At 41.5% G+C, this 20,929-nt stretch overlaps 1 protein-coding gene across 9 annotated transcripts in view; it reads right to left on the bottom strand.

The window, feature by feature from the left end:
• Nucleotides 1–20,929, bottom strand: part of LOC140737937 (amyloid beta precursor protein binding family B member 2-like) — a 265,420-nt gene that overhangs the window by 235,241 nt on the left and 9,250 nt on the right. Inside the window, exon 1 of one of the 9 annotated variants that reach the window (XM_073064774.1) lies at nucleotides 8,019–8,209. The exons of the other annotated variants lie outside the window; for them this stretch is intronic. The gene's annotated coding sequence lies outside the window, so the exon portion shown is untranslated. Of the gene's footprint in view, nucleotides 1–8,018; nucleotides 8,210–20,929 lie in introns of those variants that run through there. 9 annotated transcript variants of the gene reach the window in all.

Below are 20,929 nucleotides of genomic sequence, written 5' to 3'. Positions count from 1 at the left end.
AGGGAAAAAATCCAGTGCAGTTCAAAAAGCTTTCAGTAAGGATCCAATTCCGAGGTTAGCATTAAGAAAAAAGCTTATAGAATGGGCATAGGGAGCAGATAAATGGTCAGCTTACAGGAAAAAAAGAGCAGAAATAAACATGTCTTTAAATGGTAGATAGTGACTCGTGGGGTTGCACAGGGATCAGTACTGTTTGCAATAAATATATTCAGAATATCACCATTATGTGCCGTGTTGTATGACAGAGATGATCATGAGACCATGATTGTTCCTGGCAAATTTTTCTGCAGAAGTGGTTTACTACTGCCTTTTTCTGGACAGTGACTTTACAAAATGAGTGACCCCAGCCATTATAAATACTCTTCAGAGATTGCCTGCCTGGTATCAGTGGTCACATAACCAGGACTTGTGATACGCATCAGCTGTTCCTACCACCATCCAGCACCTGCTCCATGGCTTGATGTGACACTGATCTGAGGGCTAAGCAGGTGCTACACCTTGCCCAAGGTGTCTAGCGGAGGAAAAGGTTCTCAGACCTTTAAGGGACGGAGATGCATGCCCATTGCACAGATGACCTGGTTGCAAGCAGGAAATCAAGAAGTGGCAAAGGGTATGGCAGATTTAAATGGAAAAGGATCTGCACCAGGGAGAAACAGGGTCAGGCAAAAGGTCCTAGGTTTAGTGGGGCAGGAGTTTCAATATAATTATGGAGAAGGATAGGACTGAACCCAGGGTTGAGATTTTTGTTTCGAGAAAGGCTAACTTTGAGGAGATGCGAAAGGATTTAGGAGTGGATTGGGACAATTTGTTTTATGGGAAGGATGTAATAGAGAAATGGAGGTCAATTAAAGGTGAAATTTTGAGGGTACAGAATCTTTATGTCCCTGATAGGTTGAAAGGAAAGGTTAAAAGTTTGAGAGAGCCATGGTTTGCCAGGGATATTGGAAACTTGGTTTGGGAAAAAAGAGATATCTACAATAAATACAGGCAGCATGGAGTAAATGAGGTGCTCGAGGAATATAAAGAATGTAAAAAGAATCTTGAGAAAGAATTTAGAAAAGCTAAAAGAAGATATGAGGTTGCTTTGGCAAGTAAGGTGAAAATAAATCCAAAGGGTTTCTACAGTTATATTAATAGCAAAAGGATAGTGAGGGATAAAATTGGTCCCTTAGAGAATCAAAGTGGACAGCTATGTGTGGAGCCAAAAGAGATGGGGGAGATTTTGAACAATTTCTTTTCTTCGGTATTCACTAAGGAGAAGGATATTGAATTGTGTAAGGTAAGGGAAACAAATAGGGAAGTTATGGAAACTATGATGATTAAAGAGGAGGAAGTACTGGCGCTTTTAAGGAATATAAAAGTGGATAAATCTCCAGGTCCTGACAGGATATTCCCTAGGATCTTGAGGGAAGTTAGTGTAGAAATAGCAGGAGCTCTGACAGAAATGTTTCAAATGTCATTAGAAACAGGGATGGTGCCGGAGGACTGGCACATTGCTCATGTGGTTCCATTGTTTAAAAAGGGTTCTAGAAGTAAACCTAGCAATTATAGGCTTGTAAGTTTGACATCAATGGTGGGTAAATTAATGGAAAGTATTCTTAGAGATGGTATATATAATTATCTGTATAGACAGGGTCTGATTAGGAACAGTCAACATGGATTTGTGCGTGGAAGGCCATGTTTGACAAATCTTATTGAATTTTTTGAAGAGGTTATGAGGAAAGTTGACGAGGGTAAAGCAATGGAAGTTGTCTATATAGACTTCAGTAAGGCCTTTGACAAGGTTCCACATGGAAGGGTAGTTAGGAAGGTTCAATCTTTAGGTATTAATATTGAAGTAGTAAAATGGATTCAACAGTGGCTGGATAGGAGATGCCAGAGAGTAGTGGTGGATAACTGTTTGTCAGGTTGGAGGCCGGTGACTAGTGGTGTGCCTCAGGGATCTGTACTGGGTCCAGTGTTGTTTGTCATATACATTAATGATCTGAATTAAGGGGTGGTAAATTGGATTAGTAAGTATGCAGATGATACTAAGATAGGTGGCGTTGTGGATAATGAAGTAGGTTTTCAAAGCTTGCAAAGAGATTTAGGCCAATTAGAAGAGTGGGCTGAAAGATGGCAGTTGGAGTTTAGTGCTGATAAGTGTGAGGTGCTACATTTTGGTAGGAATAATCAAAATAGGACATACATGGTAAATGGTAGGGCATTGAAGAATGCAGTAGAACAGAGTGATCTAGGAATAATGGTGCATAGTTCCCTGAACGTGGAATCTCATGTGGATAGGGTGGTGAAGAAAGCTTTTGGTATGCTGGCCTTTATAAATCAGAGCATTGAGTATAGGAGTTGGGATGTAATGTTAAAATTGTACAAGGCATTGGTGAGGCCAAATTTGGAGTATTGTGTACAGTTCTGGTCACCGAATTATAGAAAAGATGTCAACAAAATAGAGAGAGTACAGAGGAGATTTACTAGAATGTTACCTGGGTTTCAGCACCTAAGTTACAGAGAAAGGTTGAACAAGTTAGGTCTTTATTCTTTGGAGCGTAGAAGGTTGAGGGGGGGGACTGATAGATAGAGTTGACGTGGATAGGCTTTTTCCATTGAGAGTAGGGGAGATTCAAACAAGAGGACAAGAGTTGAGAGTTAGGGGGCAGAAGTTTAGGGGTAACACGAGGGAGAACTTCTTTACTCAGAGGGTGGTAGCTGTGTGGAACGAGCTTCCAGTAGAAGTGGTAGAGGCAGGTTCGATCTTGTCATTTAAAGTAAAATTGGATAGGTATATGAACAGGAAAGGAATGGAGGGTTATGGGCTGAGTGCAGGTTGGTGGGACTAGGTGAGAGTAAGCGTTCGGCATGGACTTGAAGGGCCAAGATGGCCTGTTTCCGTGCTGTAATTGTTATATGGTTAAGAGCAGGCTGGTACCATGGGCCTGTCAGCCAGTCTTCCTTGTGGATCTTGGGCAGAATTTGGAAATTTTGAAAGCTGCGGAAGGAAGAAATAAATCCCAGTGCTTCATAAGTGGTACACTAAATGATGGGAACAGAAGGGTATCAATCATTTCAAGTGTAAATTATACTGAAACTCTGACTGGAGCCAGAAGATCCAATACCTGTGTCACAAGTCACTGCATATTGCAGAACTAGGTCACCAAGTATTCATTCAGGGCTTGGCAGGACAGGGTGGGGAGACGGTAGGGGAGGGGAAAGGGAGAAATTTTAATAAAAGAACATAATGTGGACAATTTTATTGAGATCTAATTGCTGGGTATGAGGTTAAGCAATTTAATTCAACAGTGGGAGAGTCCAGAACCAAGGGCACAGCTCAGAATAGAAGGATGTCCCTTTAGAACAGAGATGAAGTGGAATTTCTTTAGCCAGAAGGTAGTGAATCTGTGGAATTCATTGCCACAGACAGCTCTGGAGGGCAAGGCATTAGGTATATTTAAAGCGGAGGTTCCGAAGTTCTTTAATAGTAAGTGTGTCCAGTCTGGGAGACTCACTTGCCAGATGCTACTAGTCCATTGAGAAACAAGTTCCCAGCTAACTCACCAAAAAAAAAATATACAGCACAAACACGAGGAAATCTGCAGATGCTGGAAATTCAAGCAACACAGTCCTGACGAAGGGTCTCGGCCCGAAACGTCGACAGCGCTTCTCCCTATAGATGCTGCCTGAGCTGCTGCGTTCCACCAGCATTTTGTGTGTGTTGCTTAAATACAGAGTGAACAGTTTTACCACATAGGACTTCAATGCAGATATGCAAGGGTAGCTCATGCCAGGTGATGCACTGTCTAATTACCATGCACAAAAATAGTCATTATTGCATTTTATTCTGGAAAATAAACTCAGTTATAACAGTGGAAAAGAAAAGTAAATGAATTTCTAATTGAAAGTATTAATTTCCTTTAACTCTATAATCTGTATAGAAAAAACAAACATTTCCTAAAAGGAAAAATCATTGCAATCTGTACTGAATACAGTACACAAAAGACTTCTCGTCACTTTTCATAATTGTTCAAATTTAGCACATTAGCAGGTGAAAACAAAAACAAGAATGCCAGCTATTAAGGAAGTCAAACTTATTGTCATATACACAAGCACATGTATGCACAGGTGCAGAGAACTTCACTGCAGCTGCATCACAGGAACAGCATTCACAAGAAAAGCTAATTCAACATAAATTATACAGGTCTTTTTACAAGACAGAACACAATTGGAACAAAGTCTATTTCAACACAAAATAAACAAAATGGTCCTAGTGTTACTAAAATGTAGTGGTGATGAGGGTAGAGGACCATGGAAGAAAGGGAAGGAGGAGGAGCACCAAAAGGAAGGTGAAGGGCAGGTGAGGAGATAAGGTGAGAGAGGGAAACAGAAATGGGATATGGGGGGGGGGGGGGGCATTACCAGAAGTTTGAGAAGTCTATGGCCTCTTCTATTGTCGTAATGAGGCCACACTCAGGTTGGAAGAGCAAAACCTTATATTCCATCTGGGTAGCCTCCAACCCGATGGCATGAACCTCAGTTTCCTCAAATTTCCAGTAATTGCCCCCTCTCCCCTTCCCCTCTCTCAACTTATTTCCTTACCTGTCCATCACCTTCCTCTGCTGCTCCTTCCTCTTTTCTTTCTTCCATGGCCTCTATCCGCTCCAAAGAGATTCCCCCTCTTCCAGCCCTTTATTTCTTTCACTAATCAACTTTCCAGCTCTTTACTTCACCCTCTTCTCCTCTCCAATTTCACCTTGTTCTTCTTCCTCCCCTACACTCACCTTCTTAACTCTGACTTCCCACCTTTCTCCCCCAGTCCTCTTTAAAGGTCTCAGTCTGAAACGTTGACTGTTTACTCTTTTCCACAGATGCTGCCTGGCCTGCCAAGTTCCTCCAGCATTTTGTGTGTTGTCCATATGTGATTCTTGTTTAGTCTGAAAACGCCTCTTAGCACTCGCCAGTATTAAACACAACAGATCTAGCCCTCAGAAGATTATTAATGTTCTGGTTCATCCAGGTCTTCTAGAAGAGGAAGACTCAGAATGTTTTTGAAGGTACATAGCTGTCCACACATGTCCTTATGAAGTTAGTGACAACTGTGGCTTATTTATAAAAGTCCACTGACAAATCCTCGAATGTGGCCAATCAACATTAAAGTACAAATTGCCAATTTCAAGCCATTTCTGTCATAAATTTGCTTTGTACTATTCACAGTACAATGAATTCTCTTGGCAATGTATGAATTTGAAGCAGTAAGTCTTTTTCTGGAATGTGTCAGGTCCTTCCCTAACATTGTATAATTGACAACTACAGTTCAGCATCCCATCAAGGGTCACCAAGGTCATTAACGTGGCCTGCATTATAATTTGCTGTAGCAAGTATAAATAAAACAAATTTGCATTAATATGGCATTTTTAATTAGGAATCCTGCAGTTTGCAGAGCTCCCACTCACCTGCTGCTCTCATCCTTCTTGATAAGAGATTGCAAACTTGGAAGATGCTGTCAGAGTCACCAAGTAACTGCAGTTCATTTAATGGATGATACATAGCACAGGCAGGGATAAATAAATATTTACAGCGGTAGAGACAAAGAAATAATGCATGGGTGAGGACTTCAGGACATAAAGGTAACACAAAAGGTGAAGCAACAAATGTGGTGCCACAGATCTATGATTGTGAGCTCATCTCAAGGTCAATTATGACACAAAGATTATAAACAATTCAGTTAAGTTTCAAGCAGTTACCAAGAGCACCAAGAGTATTAGAAGGAATTATTGTCCAGAGAACTGTTTATGCCATAGGTTGAAGACAACAGATCAAGTCTTTCCAATATTCGAGAAATACGTTTCCTTATCAAGTACTGGATTTTAGACAATAAAGTAATTTGGACAGTTGAGAGTTCATATGAAACCAGGCCATCATGCAACAGTATTGCTGGCTTGTACATGAAAATGCGCAACACAGGAACACAAGGAAGAGGAGCAGCTGCAGGCCATTGTCCCGTCACACCTGCTCAGCCATTCCATAAGATCATGATAGCCGTGGACTCAGCTTCATCGACCTTCTATTTCTCATAATCCTGAATCCCCAAAATCATATTCCAAATATCCCAACTTCCCACTCATAGTCCATGCTCAAGAGTGGAGTCTAGACTGTTGGATGAGACACTGGAGGTACTTGGAACCATTTCTCCTCACCACAACAGTGACTTTACTTTCAGTGTCAGGAGAACACTGTGGGACAACAGACCAGTTAAGGAACATTGTTTTACCTTATTCTAAAAACTGATGTTATGGTTTGGATTATCTCACTAAGAAGACACGTGATTGAAAAAAAGGCCACGATTAGATAACTTCCCTCATGTATTACAGAATTTAGTGGACAATTGATCAGTCCATCATGGGTAAATACCACCCCACCTTTGAGCACATCTGCACAGAGCACTGTCACAGAAAAGCAGCATCTATCAAGGACCCTGGGCATGCTCTCTTCTTGCTGCTGCCATCAGGAAGCTGGTACATGAACCTCAGGACCACCAGATTCAGGAACAGTTATTATCCCTCAACTATCAGGCTCTTGAACCAGAGGGGATATCTTCACTTGCCACATCACTGAACTGTCCCCACAACCGATGAACTTATTTTCAAGGACTTTTCATCTCATTTATTGTTTATTTTTTATATTTGCACAATTTGTAGTCTTTTGCTCATTAGTTGCTTGTCTGTCCTGTTGGGTACAGTCTTTCATTGATTCTATTGTGTTTCTTGGATTTACTGTGTATGCCTAAAAGAAAATGATTCTCAGGGTTGTACATGGTGACATACAATACTGTGCAAAAGTCTATAACCAGGGTGCTCAAGACTTTTGCATAGTACTTTATATTAGCTAAAATAGGAAGGCGGTTGGGAAACTGAAATCACAGTACTTAGCTTTGTATTAACTCAGTAGTATTAAATGTTACTTAGTAACCGGAAAGGCCTAATATACAGTGATCCAAATTCCCATGGTCATCATTCATTCATTCATTCTATTTTCCCAAAAATTATTATAGAAACTAGTTTACCTTAGTTCAGGGGTGCAGCGATATCACCAAGTTCCACACAAATAGATCAAGGTATCCACTGAACCAGAAAAGTAGACAAGGAGAATGCTAATGATGTGGAACTGAACAAAACCCTGTCCAGATGGACAACATACAAAGATCCAAGTGACAGATGCTCCAAGTTACAACCATAAATTAATTTTGTCAGGATTGCTAAGCTACAGTGTTCAAAGATAGATAAGAAATACATTCAATTCTTGTTAATAGATTTAGTTTCAAACTTCAGCCTTCAATATTCAATTACGTCAATTCAACATCTCCTATATGTACGTTAACTGATTGCAACAATTAATTTGATCAAGGTGTTAGAAAGATTCAAATCATAATAAAAAGAGGTCAAGGAGGTTCAAGGCCAAAATCTTAATCTTTTGATTGAATTTCTGCTTCGTGGCAGCTCTCTGTAGGGAATATTCTGGCATTTTTTTCCAGCCAGTCAACTTCTGTCCTGTCAGTATCATTACTACTGTGCATCAGGAGCACAATAACTCAAGAACACAGGTAATGGCTTGTAAAGCAACATTTTGTTGAAGCCAGTACTGATGTGATTGCCATAAAATGCAAGGAGGTTTTTCTGGAAAGCTGTGCTAATAACAAGCCCTCTCACATTCTCCGGTTATTCCGTGAATATTTATTTTGTTTAAATAGTACATGTTCACATCTACGAGCCTGATTACCCACAGACCTTAGGACACTCTTAACAAAAGAAACAGCAACAGATTCTCATTCCCTTCTCCATGTGGAGACTATAGCTGGAGTACAAGCATATGGTTCTGGTAAAGCAAGACCCAATTCAACCACCATTTTGATCAGCAATAAGGGACATTACTTATCATTTGGGTGGATGATACTAAGTAATTTTTAGCAATTTAACCAGAAATTCAGCTGGAATTGGACCATCTACTGTTAGCAATAGTTGCCATGACATTACCTTCATGTATTCCTACTTCCTCCTCAGAATCTAGATGTAGGAGGCTTCCAGTAAAAATATTATAGAAGATGGGTGGTGAGGGTTGGCTTGGGGATGAGGAAAGGGACTGGATAGCCAAGCAGCCACGGGAGTCTTAACATACTGATGATGTCACAGTTGCGGCCCTTCCATTAGGCACAGGGGCCCACAAACAGAAGAATGGAAAAGCATGTTCACAGTCCGTGTAATCAGGTCTCTCCAAATCCTATTTATGAACAGAGAATACCGGAAACAAGAAAAATATTAGCAAATAAATTGTAAAATTAAAAGTTTTAAGACTATTGTTAAGCAGAAAATAAGTAAGGAATTTACCTTTTAAGTTAAGTTCACTGATTCAACCAAATGAGGACCAACTTGAAGTACTACCTAGGGCTGATGTAAAGCTCGCAGCTAATACATGAAATGCACCAGGCCCTTTAATTCACAACACACAGAATGCTTCCATCTCACTGGCAAGTGAGAAAAGGATTTGCCACAGGCTTTACTGAACTCCAGCTAATCATCGCCATGATCAAGACGCAATGTTTTTAAAGCTGTTTCATACTGGCTTTGCTCCTGTATGGATTACAGTCAACTAGCATGCATGAACCAGCTCCCACTGTTTGCATGACTTGTTCTTCATCTTTGCTCCAGCAGAACTCTTTAAAGCTATTCCATAAACTGCATGCCAGTCTCTAATAACCATAAACAATTAAACATTTGATAACACAGACAGAAGGAACCGGTGCTTAGATGACTGCCTCAGAATCAGAACTAAAGTAGCTACAACATTACACAAAGTGCTGGAGGAACTCAGTAGGCCAGGCAGCATCTATGGGAAGAAAGTACAGTCGACGTCTCAGGCCGAAACCCTTCAGCAGGACTGGAGAAAAAAAAGCTGAGGAATAGATTTAAAAGGTAGGGGGAGGGGAGAAATAAATGCCAGGCAACAGGTGAAATTTGGAGGGGGAAGGATGAAGTAAAGAGTTGGAAAGTTGATTGGTGAGATGAGGTGAGAGATGGAAAAGGGGATGGGAAATGGAGTGGGTAGGGTGGGGGGGGGGGGGCATTACCAGAAAGTTTGAGAAATCTATGTTCATACCACCAGGTTGGAAGCTGCCCAAACGGAATATAAGGTGTTGTTCCTCCAACCTAGGTGTGGCCTTATCTCAACAGTGGAGGAGGCCGTGGATGGACATATCGTAATGGGAATGGGAAGTGGAATTAAAATGGGTGGTCACTAGGAGATCCCACTTGTTCTGGTGGATGGAGTGTAGATGCTCGGTGAAGCGGTCTCCCAATCTACGTTGGGTCTCACCAATGTATAGGAGGCCACACCGGTAGCACCAAACACAGTAAAATGACCCCAGCAGACTCACAGGTAAAGAGTCGCCTGTTTAGGGCCCTGGATGTTGGTGAGGAAGGAGGTGTAGGGGCAGGTGTAGCACTTGTTCTGCTTCCATGTCTAAGTACCAGGAGGAAGATCAGTGGGGAGGGACAAATGAACAAGGGAGTTGTGTGGGGAGCAATCCCTGTGAAAAGCAGAAAATGGGGGTGGTGGGGGGGGGATGGAAAGATGTGCTTGATGGTGGGATCCCGTTGGAGGTGGCAGAAGCTTCTTAGAATTGTGCGCTGGACGCGGAGGCTGGTGGGGTGGTAGGTGAGGACAAGAGGAACCCTATCCCTGGTAGGGTGGCGGGAGTCTGGGAGGCATGCTGGAACCATAAGGTTCTCTCACCTCATCTCACCAATCAACTTTGCGGTTCTTTTCTTCATCCTTCCCCCTCCAGGTTTCACCTATCACTTGGTGGCTCTCTCTCCGCTCCCCCACCTTTTAAATTTGCTCCTCAGCTTTTTTTCGCTAGTCCTGCTGAAGGGTTTCAGTCCAAAGCATCGACTGTACAAGTAAGGCCTCTGTGGTGAGACTTTTCCCAGAAAGGTCTTCCTAAAACTTCTTCATCCTCTTGTGGAATGAGCCACCAACACAAAGGGTCCACGCAAGCTCAATTTCAATGTTTAAGAGAAGTTTGTGTAGGAACTTGAATAGTAGGGATATGGAGAGCTGTGGTCACGGTGCAGGTTGGTGGGAGAGGACAGTTCCAATGGCTTCAGCATGGACTAAATGGGCCAAAGGGCCTGTTTCTGTGCTGTACTTCTCTATGAAGCTAAAACATAGAATCCCTTTACAAAACAGGAGATGCTGGAGACAGACAAGATAGGAATAACAGAAAGATGTGAAACACACCCAATAACTAAGGAACAATTGCTTTACTAACTTCAAAATACAATCAGTTGCCAGCTTGAAGTTTCGATCGACTTTTCTATTATGAATGGCAACTGATCTTGCAAGTAAGGAATTCAAACATACATAATTTACCAAATAACCAACATCTGTAACTGACAAACTAATTCTATATAAAAATAGCAGTTTTCTTCATAACAGTATGGGTCACAGGGGCCATGCTGTTGTCCTGGTGCACAAGTAAAATAAAAAGAGGGAGGCAAAAGAGGTGGAGTTGAGGCACTATTGATCGGAGATAGTGTCACAGCTGCAGAAAAGGAGGAAGTCATGGTGGGATTGTCTACTGAGTCTCTGTGGGTGGAAGTTAGAAAAAGGAAGTGGTCAATAACTCTACTGGGTGTTTTTTTATAGACCACCCAATAGTAACAGGGACATAGGGAGCAGATAGGGAGACAGGTTCTGGAAAAGTGTAATAATAACAGGGTTGTTGTGGTGGGAGTTTTTAATTTCCTAAATATTGATTGGCATCTCCATAGAGCAAAGGCTTTAGATGAGGTGGAGTTCATTAGGTGTGTTCAGGAAGGTTTCTTCAGTTCAGTTCAGTTTCAGTTTATTGTCATTTAGAAACCACAAATGCAATGCAGTTAAAAAATGAGACAACGTTCCTCCAAAATGATATCACAAAAGCACACGACAAAACAGACTACACCAGAAAATCCACATAACGGTTGGCAATCCCCAAATCCAGAGTCCGGAGAGGCTGTAGCGTATTAATATCGCGCTACCACCTTAGCGTGTTTCCCAGAAAGGAACTCCAAACCCACCAGACAAAACAAGACTACCTAGACACACCAAGTCAGGAGACCAACTCTCAACAAACCAAAAACTAAAGCTACAAGACCTACACAAAACCACATGGTTACATATATAGCTAACATATAGTTACAACAGTGCAGACAATACCATAATTGATTAAAAAAAAAGACCATGAGCACAGTTAAAATAGTCCAAAGATGTTAAAAGACTATAAGTTCGTAAGAAACCACCACACAGTTTCCACAAGTCCTCAGGGTCCCCATAGACTCGTCATCCCACACAGGTGGCAGATGGGAATACCCCCGCTATGGACTTCCATGGCACCGCCAGACCCAGCCTCACAGACGCAGCACACACTGAAAGCGCCCTGACCACAGCGAACTCCGAGTCCGTCGAACCTCCGAGGCTCTGACCATCCCCTCCAGCACAGCCTCTCTGAGCACCATTCTCTGCCGAGCGCACTACGATGCCCCCGCCATTCGGCCACGCGACCCGGAGGACTGGAAGCCTGTTCTTCTCAGCAGAGACTGGACCTCACAACAGCAGCAGCAACGAAGAAGGCTTTCCTGGAGATTTTCTGATGTTCCTCCGTGCTCCCGTATCTGTTTTTCATCAGATTAGGATTGTGCACGGCACTCCGCTTAACAAATAACAGATATCAGCTCCGGAGTGGTCACTGCAAACTGCATCACGCCACCATTCTTGACCCAATATGTAGATAAATCTACAAGAGGAGAGACTGTACTTGATTTGGTATTGGGAAATGAACCTGGTCAGGTGTCAGATTTCTCAGTGGGAGAGCATTTTGGAGATAGTGATCACAATTCTATCTCCTTTACTATAGCATTGGAGAGGGACAGGAACAGACAAGTTAGGAAAGCATTTAATTGGAGTAAGGGAAAATATGAAGCTATTAGGCAGGAACTTGGAAACATAAATTGGGAACAAATGTCTTCAGGGAAATGTATGGCAGAAATGTGGCAAATGTTCAGGGGATATTTGTGTGGAGTTCTCCATAGGTATGTTCCAATGAGACAGGGAAAGGATGGTAGGGTACAGGAACCGTGGTGTACAAAGGCTGTTAAAAATCTAGTCAAGAAGAAAAGAAAAGCTTACAAAAGGTTCAAAAAACTAGGTAATGATAGAGATCTAGAAGATTATAAGGCTAGCAGGAAGGAGTTTAGGAATGAAATTAGGAAAGCCAGAAAGGGCCATGAGAGGAAGACCTTGGTGAGCAGGATTAAGGAAAACCCCAAGGCATTCTACAAGTATGTGAAGAGCAAGAGGATAAAACATGAGAGAATAGGACCAATCAAGTGTGACAGTGGAAACGTGTGTATGGAACTGGAGGAGATAGCAGAGATATTTTAATGAATACTTTGCTTCAGTATTCATTATGGAAAAGGATCTTGGCGATTGTAGGGATGACTTACAGCGGAATGAAAAGCTTGAGCATATAGACATTAAGAAAGTGGATGTGATGGAGCTTTTGGAAAGCATCAAGTTGGATAAGTCTTCGGGACCGGATGAGATGTACCCTAGGCTACTGTGGGAGGCAAGGGAGGAGATTGCTAAGCCTCTGACGATGATCTTTGCATCATCAGTGGGGACAGGAGAGGTTCTAGAGGATTGGAGGGTTGCAGATGTTGTTCCCTTATATAAGAAAGGGAGTAGATAACCGAGGATATTTTAGACCAGTGAGTCTTACTTCAGTGGTTGATAAGTTGATGGAAAAGATCCTGAGAGGCAGGATTTATGAACATTTGGAGAGGCATAATATGATTAGGAATAGTCAGCACGGTTTTGTCAAAGGCAGGCCGTGCCTTGTGAGCCTGATTGAATTTTTTTTTGAGGACGTGACTAAACACATTGATGGAAGTAGAGCAGTAGATGCAGTGTATATGAATTTCAGCAAGGCATTTGATAAGGTACCTCATGCAAGGCTTATTGAGAAAGTAAGGAAGCATGGGATCCAAAGGGACCTTGCTTTGTGGATCCAGAATTGGCTTGCTCACAGAGGGCAGACTGGTTGTACGCGGGTTATATTCCGCAAGGAGGTCAGTGACCAGTGGTGTGCCTCAGAGATACCTGTAAGTGTGAGGTGGTTCATTTTGGTAGGTCAAATATGATGGCAGAATATAGTATTAATGGTAAGACTCTTGGCAGTGTGGAGGATCAGAGGGATCTTGGGGTTCGAGTCCACAGGATACTCAAAGCTGCTATGCAAGTTGACTCTGTGGTTCAGAAGGCATACAGTGCATTGGCCTTCATCAATCATGGGATTGAGTTTAAGAGCTGAGAGGTAATGTTGCAGCTACGTAGGAGCATGGTCAGACCCCACTTGGAGTACTGTGCTCAGTTCTGGTCGCCTCACTACAGGAAGGATGTGGAAACCATAGAAAGGGTGCAGAGAAGATTTACAAGGATGTTGCCTGGATTGGGGAGCATGCCTTATGAGAATAGGTTGAGTGAACTTGGCATCTCCTCCTTGGAGCAACGGAGGATGAGAAGTGACCTGATAGAGGTGTACAAGATAATGAGTGGCATTGATTGTGTGGATAGTCAGAGGTGTTTTACTCAGGGCTGAAATGGCTAGCACGAGAAGGCGTAGATTAAGGTGCTTGGAAGTAGGTAGAGAGGAGATGTCAGGGGTAAGTTGTTGTTGTTGTTGTTTTACGCAGAGAGTGGTGAGTGCATGGAATGGGCTGCCAGTGACTGTGGTGGAGGCAGATACGATAGGGTCTTTTAAGAGACTCCTGGATAGGTACATGGAGCTTAGGAAAATAAGAGGGCTAAGAGTAACCTTGGGTAATTTCTAAGTAAGTACATGTTCGGCACAGCATTGTACTGTAGGTTTTCTATGTTTCTAATTTTCAATCTGTACTACTGAAGGATCATACGGAACTTTATTGTTAAAGATTATCCCCCAGAATCCTATAAACCACCACAGATAATTAAGAAAAGCAAATACATTTATTTGACTATTTTGTAGCACGAGGTTTACATCCAAAGACTGGGATAAACTAGAAAGACCAACAGATTATTTTCAAATGTGTTCCATGTGGAACTGTACTACTGAAATACCACCACAGAAGATTAATTCTTCATAGGCAGCAAAACAAAAGTAGGTGTTAACCATAACCATCTTCTAATTGACTTTACACTACAATGCAAAACTCACTGATTCATCTTCCATAACACAAGTAAGATCCTAAGTCATTTGATTGCTTCCATGCATAGAGGCAAAGCAACTAACCACGTTAAAGTATTTTCAACACAAAGGGGATGGCACAGTCCCACTTTAATAAATGACTGACATGTTCATCTTCACAATAAATATTTGTTTTCCCTCGAAAGAACCAGCAACTCCTTCAGAATTTCATATCCTGGATCCAGCACATAACTGCCATTCCAGAAGACACAGGAGCACTACCAGAAGACACAGGAGCACTACTACTTTCTTAGAAGTTTGCGCAGATTCAGCATGTCATCTAATACTTTGACAAACTCCTATAGATATGTGGTGGAGAGTATATTGACTGGTTACATCATATATGTCAAACTCAAGGCCCGCGGTGGAATTACCTTTGGCCCGCGAGATAATATCTAATTACTATTAAAGCTGGCCCCAGTAATCGAAGCGCCTATGGCGTATGATATGGCTAATGCTGAGTTTATTCAGGTACCAGGTTTTCAGGGTTTTTAGTGTTTATTCGGCAGTCTTGCTCGGCAGTCTTCTTCATAAGAAACGGAATTTGTAAAGTGAAACACTTTGTAGTTATAGCAGAGACTGAGACACATGAGAGCAGGCTGAAAAAAACGGAGGCAACGAAAGCTGCGTTCGCACGCGTCCGACTTATCCGGCCCGCATGAAGCTGCATTTTGCTCAATCCAGCCCGTGACCTAAAATGAGTTTGACACCCCTGGGTTACATCATTGCCTGGTATGGGAACACTAATGCCCTTGAACGGAAAGGCCTACAAAAAATAATGGATATGGACCTGTCGATCAGTAGTGAAGCCCTCGCCACCACTGAGCACATCTACACAGAGCGCTGTCACAGGAAAGCAGCATCCATTATCGACAGCCCCACCAACCTAGCCATGCACTTTTTCAATGCTGCCATCAGGAAAGGTACAGGGGCCTCTGGACCCACATCACCAGGTTCAGGAACAGTTATTACTATTCTGCCCTCTGGTTCAGCCATTAGGCTTTTGAACCAGAGGGGTTAACCTCACTCACTCCAACATTAAACAACCTATAGACTCGCCTTTAAGGACTTTGCAATGCATGCTGTCAATATTTACTGCTTATTTATTCATTACTATTATTTTTCTTTTTGTTTTTGCACAGTCTGTTGTCTTCTGCACACTGGTTGTTGGTCTGTCTCTGTCAACTGTAGTTGGTCTGTTTCTATCAGCTGTGAAAGCCTGTGAAAAGATAAATCTCAGGGTGGCATACGAACTACCATTAAAAAAATTTGAACAATGGTTATCTGCTTTGTAGTAGCAAGTTAGATGTTTTTAAACATTAGTCACAATCTGTCATGCAAGACAGTATTAACATTCTCTTCCATTACGGAAAGAAATGGGCCACATCCATTTCTAACAATTGCCCTCTTCTGGGTAATATCTCTCAAGTATGTCACATTCAATTCCTTTACTCCTTGCACTTCGATAAAAATGTTGTTCCATTATTGGAATGGTATTGGAAGTGAAAGCCTTAAATAAAAGATTGACTGACAATCCAAGGATAGAAACAAACATGCTGTCAGTCACTGAGCTAAGCACTCAGTACAGAACTGGCTTCATATTATACTAAGCTTCCAAAATTCTGCTCTGCTGAGCCTAATTGTAGAAGCTAAAAACAGTGTTCACTCACAAATGTAAAGTACATTTTTATCTGCATACTGCAATTCAATTAGTGACACTCAGGCAGCCTTGGTTTGGAACGTAGTCAACATAGATTCAACAGATCCCATTCGTTCTTGAAATTATCTGCTCTCCAGCAGGAAATTTGTTAGAGGGAAGATGTAGTACTGCAACAAGAAAGATTGAGAAAGATGCTTGGAAATGAGGCAGTCTTATTTGGCACCAGACTTCATTGTAATTGGCTGAAGCAGCTTGCATGCCATCATGTATTAAACATAAAATTTCCCCATTCACAGGCTCTATTCAATATGAAAACCATCATGGAAAGAGTTTACTAGATGGAGAGAGGAATAGATCTGAGGATACATTCTAAACCTTCCTAGAAAAAGAACAAAATATCCTCACTGACTCATGGGAATCTCTGGCCATAACCTCCCGAAGTGAAGGAGGAGCATTCAGGATAGTATTGAGAACCTTGAGGATGCATGGGGACCCGAGAGAAAGGCAGAAGGATCATCACAAGCAGCCACTACGCTGTCTCCAGAAGACTGCAGGCACACTCTGGCGTTAGTCACCTCAGAACCCACAAAACTGAAGCAAGTCACCCTTAATCGAGGGCACACCTAAAAAGTGGTGGAAATAACAAACACAGATCCCTCACTCTGGTCTCCTTCAGATATCATTTTTCACAATTCTCAGTGTGCATTATATAATGCAGCCTAACCGGAACGATGCCAGAAGGCATCGAAAAAGAGTTTGAAAAGGATTTATGTTATTTTTGTCCGATAGTTCTTATACCTTGAACATCTTTTGTTTCGACCGCACTAGACCAATAATGGCATTACATATCATGCATACAATCACTGCAGCACTAAATAAAATGTGCAAACAAAACTTACGTTAAAATTTTTCATAAAGATCAGTGACACAAAATTAATTCAGGAGAACAAAAGGAAAATATAGTTAATGGCTCTTTGGTCTGGAGAAATACACAGGGAAGTGTGGCATCGGTGAAAAAAAATAGACAAAGCAGAGCAGGATTTTAATACAGAAACTACCCAGCATCCCTAATTATATAAAGGTTATTTTAAAAGGGCTGGTATTGTAGTGCAAGCTTTAGCTTATGTCTCCATAGTCACAGGTTTCAGTGCAAATTAGCTTGCGTGTATAGAAAAAAGCCTGATCAGTTCTCAGATGTGTTCTTCTTCACTGAACATCCTCCTGGGAAAAGCTGTCTTGCTGAGCAGGAGCTGATTGCAAAATTAGTTTTCCATAACTGCCCCAGGAGTGGCAGAGGAAGTGAGGTGAGAGGGAAAAGGAAGAAAAAGGGGAAAAGCAAAAAAAAAAAAAATTCTTCCATTTCAGTGGGACCAGAAAGAAACACAATCATTAGCTCCTTGACTCACAGCGATCATTAAAACCATCTTAAGAACACTGTTGAGAGTGGCAAATCCATTCTGGATTCCTTCTTGTCCACTCTCACACAGCAGCTGTTCGACCTGCACGAGAGAACTATTTTCAGTCAAGGTGAGTCAGAGATATGGTGAATGTGTGCCCAAAGTGGGAAGAGATCAGACACGTCTGCACAGGTTCTGAACTGGTGAGATTTAAAGTGATTTGGTATATGTCACCAAAGATTCCAGCAAATTTCTACCAATGTATGGGGAGAGCATCGTGACTGGTCGCAACACTACCTGGTATGAAGGTGCCAATACACATGATGGAAGAAAACACTGTAGACCCACAGTGTTATCACAGGTGCAAGCCTCCAACAATCCGACCAATCTTCAAGAGGCGCTAACTCAATAAGTCCGCATGTGTTACTGAGACACTGACTGTCTAGGACATTTCTTTTTGTTATTACCATTGGGAAGGAAGAATAGGAGAAGACCTCTACTCAATGATTCAAAAACACCTTCTTTCCCTCTGCCATCAGATTTTGGAATAGCCTATGAATATGACCTCAATATTCCTTTTATTGCACTGTTTTAGTCATTTATAGAAATTCTATGCCCTTGCACTGTACTGCTGCAGCAAAACAACTAATTTCACAGCATGATTCAGCGATAACAAGACTAATTCTGAAATGGCACAAGTCCCTCAGCACAGAGAGGTGGGTGCAAGGCAAGAAAGATGCGAGTTAATCACCCAGACACTTCCTAATGTTGTCAAAGGACAACATGAAGATTAGGCAAAGTGAGGGTTATGACATGTGCATCAGAACAGAGCTGCTGTTTAGATTTGCTGGTAGTGCACAATATTGCAGTTGCTTTCCAAATTGCAGCATCACTGCAAATTACCTGGGAAAAGAGATTTGAAAGCTGCACCCCCCCCCCACCGCAAGTGTGCAATTCATTCAGTCTGGCAGACAGGCTTTCTTGGTCTTGGACCCTGTAGAATACAAGAGACTCGGATGTGCATGGTGTTGAAGTTCATCTACATGGCAGTCAACAGGGTTCAGCCAGTGAGGAAATTTGTGCTATTCCACTACTGTGAACAAAATCCTGCCACAAATGAGAATTCATATGACTGAGAACGCCAAGTTATGAAGCTGCTTCAGATGGTAGACAGTGTCAATGTAAGAAATAGAAGCCAAAAATGACAGATATAATTGAGTGCTATATCCTCATGTCCTAACATCTTTGATTTTGCTGGCCTGTAACAAATCTCCGACTGAGGAGTGCAGCCAATAAGGTGTGCCCTTTGTAGTAGCAGCCAGCACTTCAGATTGAGTCTCTTGTCATTCCAATTTAAATATAGCTGCTACAAGTGTGGATTTAATGGAGTAACCCATCACTAGACCCCAAAGACAATCCCCTGATCTGAAGTCAGGTCAGATAACATACTTTTTAAAAATAGGGTTAATTGCCTGCAATGAGAAACCAAAATGCGTAAGGTTAAATTAATTTTAAACTCTGCCATAATACATGCAATTTTAAGTATTTTAATTACATTGGACAACAAGGATTGTGTTTCCTGAATAGTTTTGGGTATATCATATGGATTTTGGGCTACTGATCATGAAAATCACCATGAAATTTCTCTATCATGCACTATTTTAAAAAATCATCAATATTTGTAATTTCAATTCAATAGATTGCAATAGTTAAATTTAATGTCAGAGTAATGTATACAATATACATCCTGAAATTCTTCTTCACAAACGTCCATGAAAACAGGAGTGCCCCAAAGAATGAGTTAAATGTTAGAACCCCAAAGTACCCCCCAGCTCCCCCTCCCACACATAAGCAGCAAAGCAATGATCCCCCCTCCCCCACCAGCAAAAAAGCATTGGCTTTGTTTGTCAAAGGCGAAAGCAGAATTACTGGGTTCAAGATTGCAAAGATAGAATTTGCTGTCACCAGACACAAAAATTTCCATTAAGGATTTTGATATTTGAGACCACTGTTTCTCAGGATAACAGATTCCAGGATTCAAGAAGGCATTTTTGTTGGTCCACATATCAAACAGCTCATCGATGACCAGCAATTCAAAGAACTTCTAGCAGGACCGGAGAAAAATCGCACGGAAGGCATTCAAGGATGTTGTTGAAAATTTTCTTAGCAACTACAGAGCATCAAACTACAAAATGCAACATATTACTAAAGATTCATTTCCTGCATTCCCATTTAGACTTCTTCCCTGCAAATCTTGGCACTGTCAGTGACGAGCAGTGTGAAGGGTTTCACCAGGACATTGGGGTCATGGAGGAACAGTATCAGAGCAAATGGAATCCATCAATGCTGGCTGATTATTGTTGGACACTTAAGCAAGAAGCCTCAGATACTGAGTACAAACAAAAATCATCAACAAAGCATCATTAGCTTTGTTGAACTATTGCAAAGCATCTGCACTGTTATGCAATTTAAACACATTATATTCAATAAAAGTTAATTTATTGTTTCTCCAAATTCCTACATGATTGAAATTGTCTGAAATCATATTTGTGTTCAACTTCAAGTGGTCTACCATAACCACAAAAAAATCTGAGGAAACAATACTTCCAAAAAAATGTTGCTGTCCAGTGTTATTTAACTTCACATTTTTTAATGAAAGTTATTGTGTTCAAGATGTTCCCAACCATTAAAATCAACTACAGGCTTTGACAGAAGCCAAAGCTCCACCTCCAGTGTTGGACTAGTCACCAACGAGCTGGTGGGGTCTCACCAACCAACTTAAGGATTGGCTGTCTCTCGACACACCCAGACAGGTTAGTAATGGCACCCCCAGATCCACAGAATGAACCTTCTAATCAGTGGGAGGGAGGTTAGTCTTGTGGAAGGAATCAAGTACCTGGAATAACACAGCTTTATAACTGGTGTAATAAACATAGGCAAAGGGTTAATTAAATATAACACAAGGTTAATCACTGGATAAATAAACTTTCAATAAATTGTTCTTGAAAGGATCCATAAATAGATAAATCAAAGTCTTGATCAGATGATAGTTTTCAAGTAAACTGAAGTGCCCAAAGCAAGGTAATTTTCCCAGCATTGAGGGCCAGTCAAGTTGATTGCCATATGCACGAGTGCAATGAAAACCTTTTGTGAAGCAACATTCATGAGAAAAATAAATTAAACATAAATTGAACAAAAAAAGTCAATTTTAGTGCAAAGTTGTCATAGTGTTTCTAAACTGTAGCGATTAGGATTTTGCCAGCTAGTGTAAGAATTGTGGAAGGCAATGACAAACCCAAAATTCTCCACATTGTATGATGCAGTTTGATTCCCAAATAGAGCCCAGCCACTCTACTACCAAGTGTACACTCAGTATTCAAAGTGAGTACTAATGAATCACAAAAGTTCAATGTTCAAAAGCTAAAACAAGTTTATTATCAGAGTACAGGCATGTCAGCACATACAACCCTGAGGTTCTTTTTCCTGCCAGTATACTCAGTAATTGTACAGAACCATAACCGTAAACAGGGTCGGTGAAAGAGCAGGAACATAGAAGACAACAAACTC

This window comes from Hemitrygon akajei, chromosome 13 (assembly GCF_048418815.1).
Source record: "Hemitrygon akajei chromosome 13, sHemAka1.3, whole genome shotgun sequence".
Classification (NCBI taxonomy): Eukaryota; Metazoa; Chordata; class Chondrichthyes; order Myliobatiformes; family Dasyatidae; genus Hemitrygon; species Hemitrygon akajei.
Note: the sequence above shows the minus strand (reverse complement) of the source record. Positions and strands in the feature narration are given on the sequence as shown.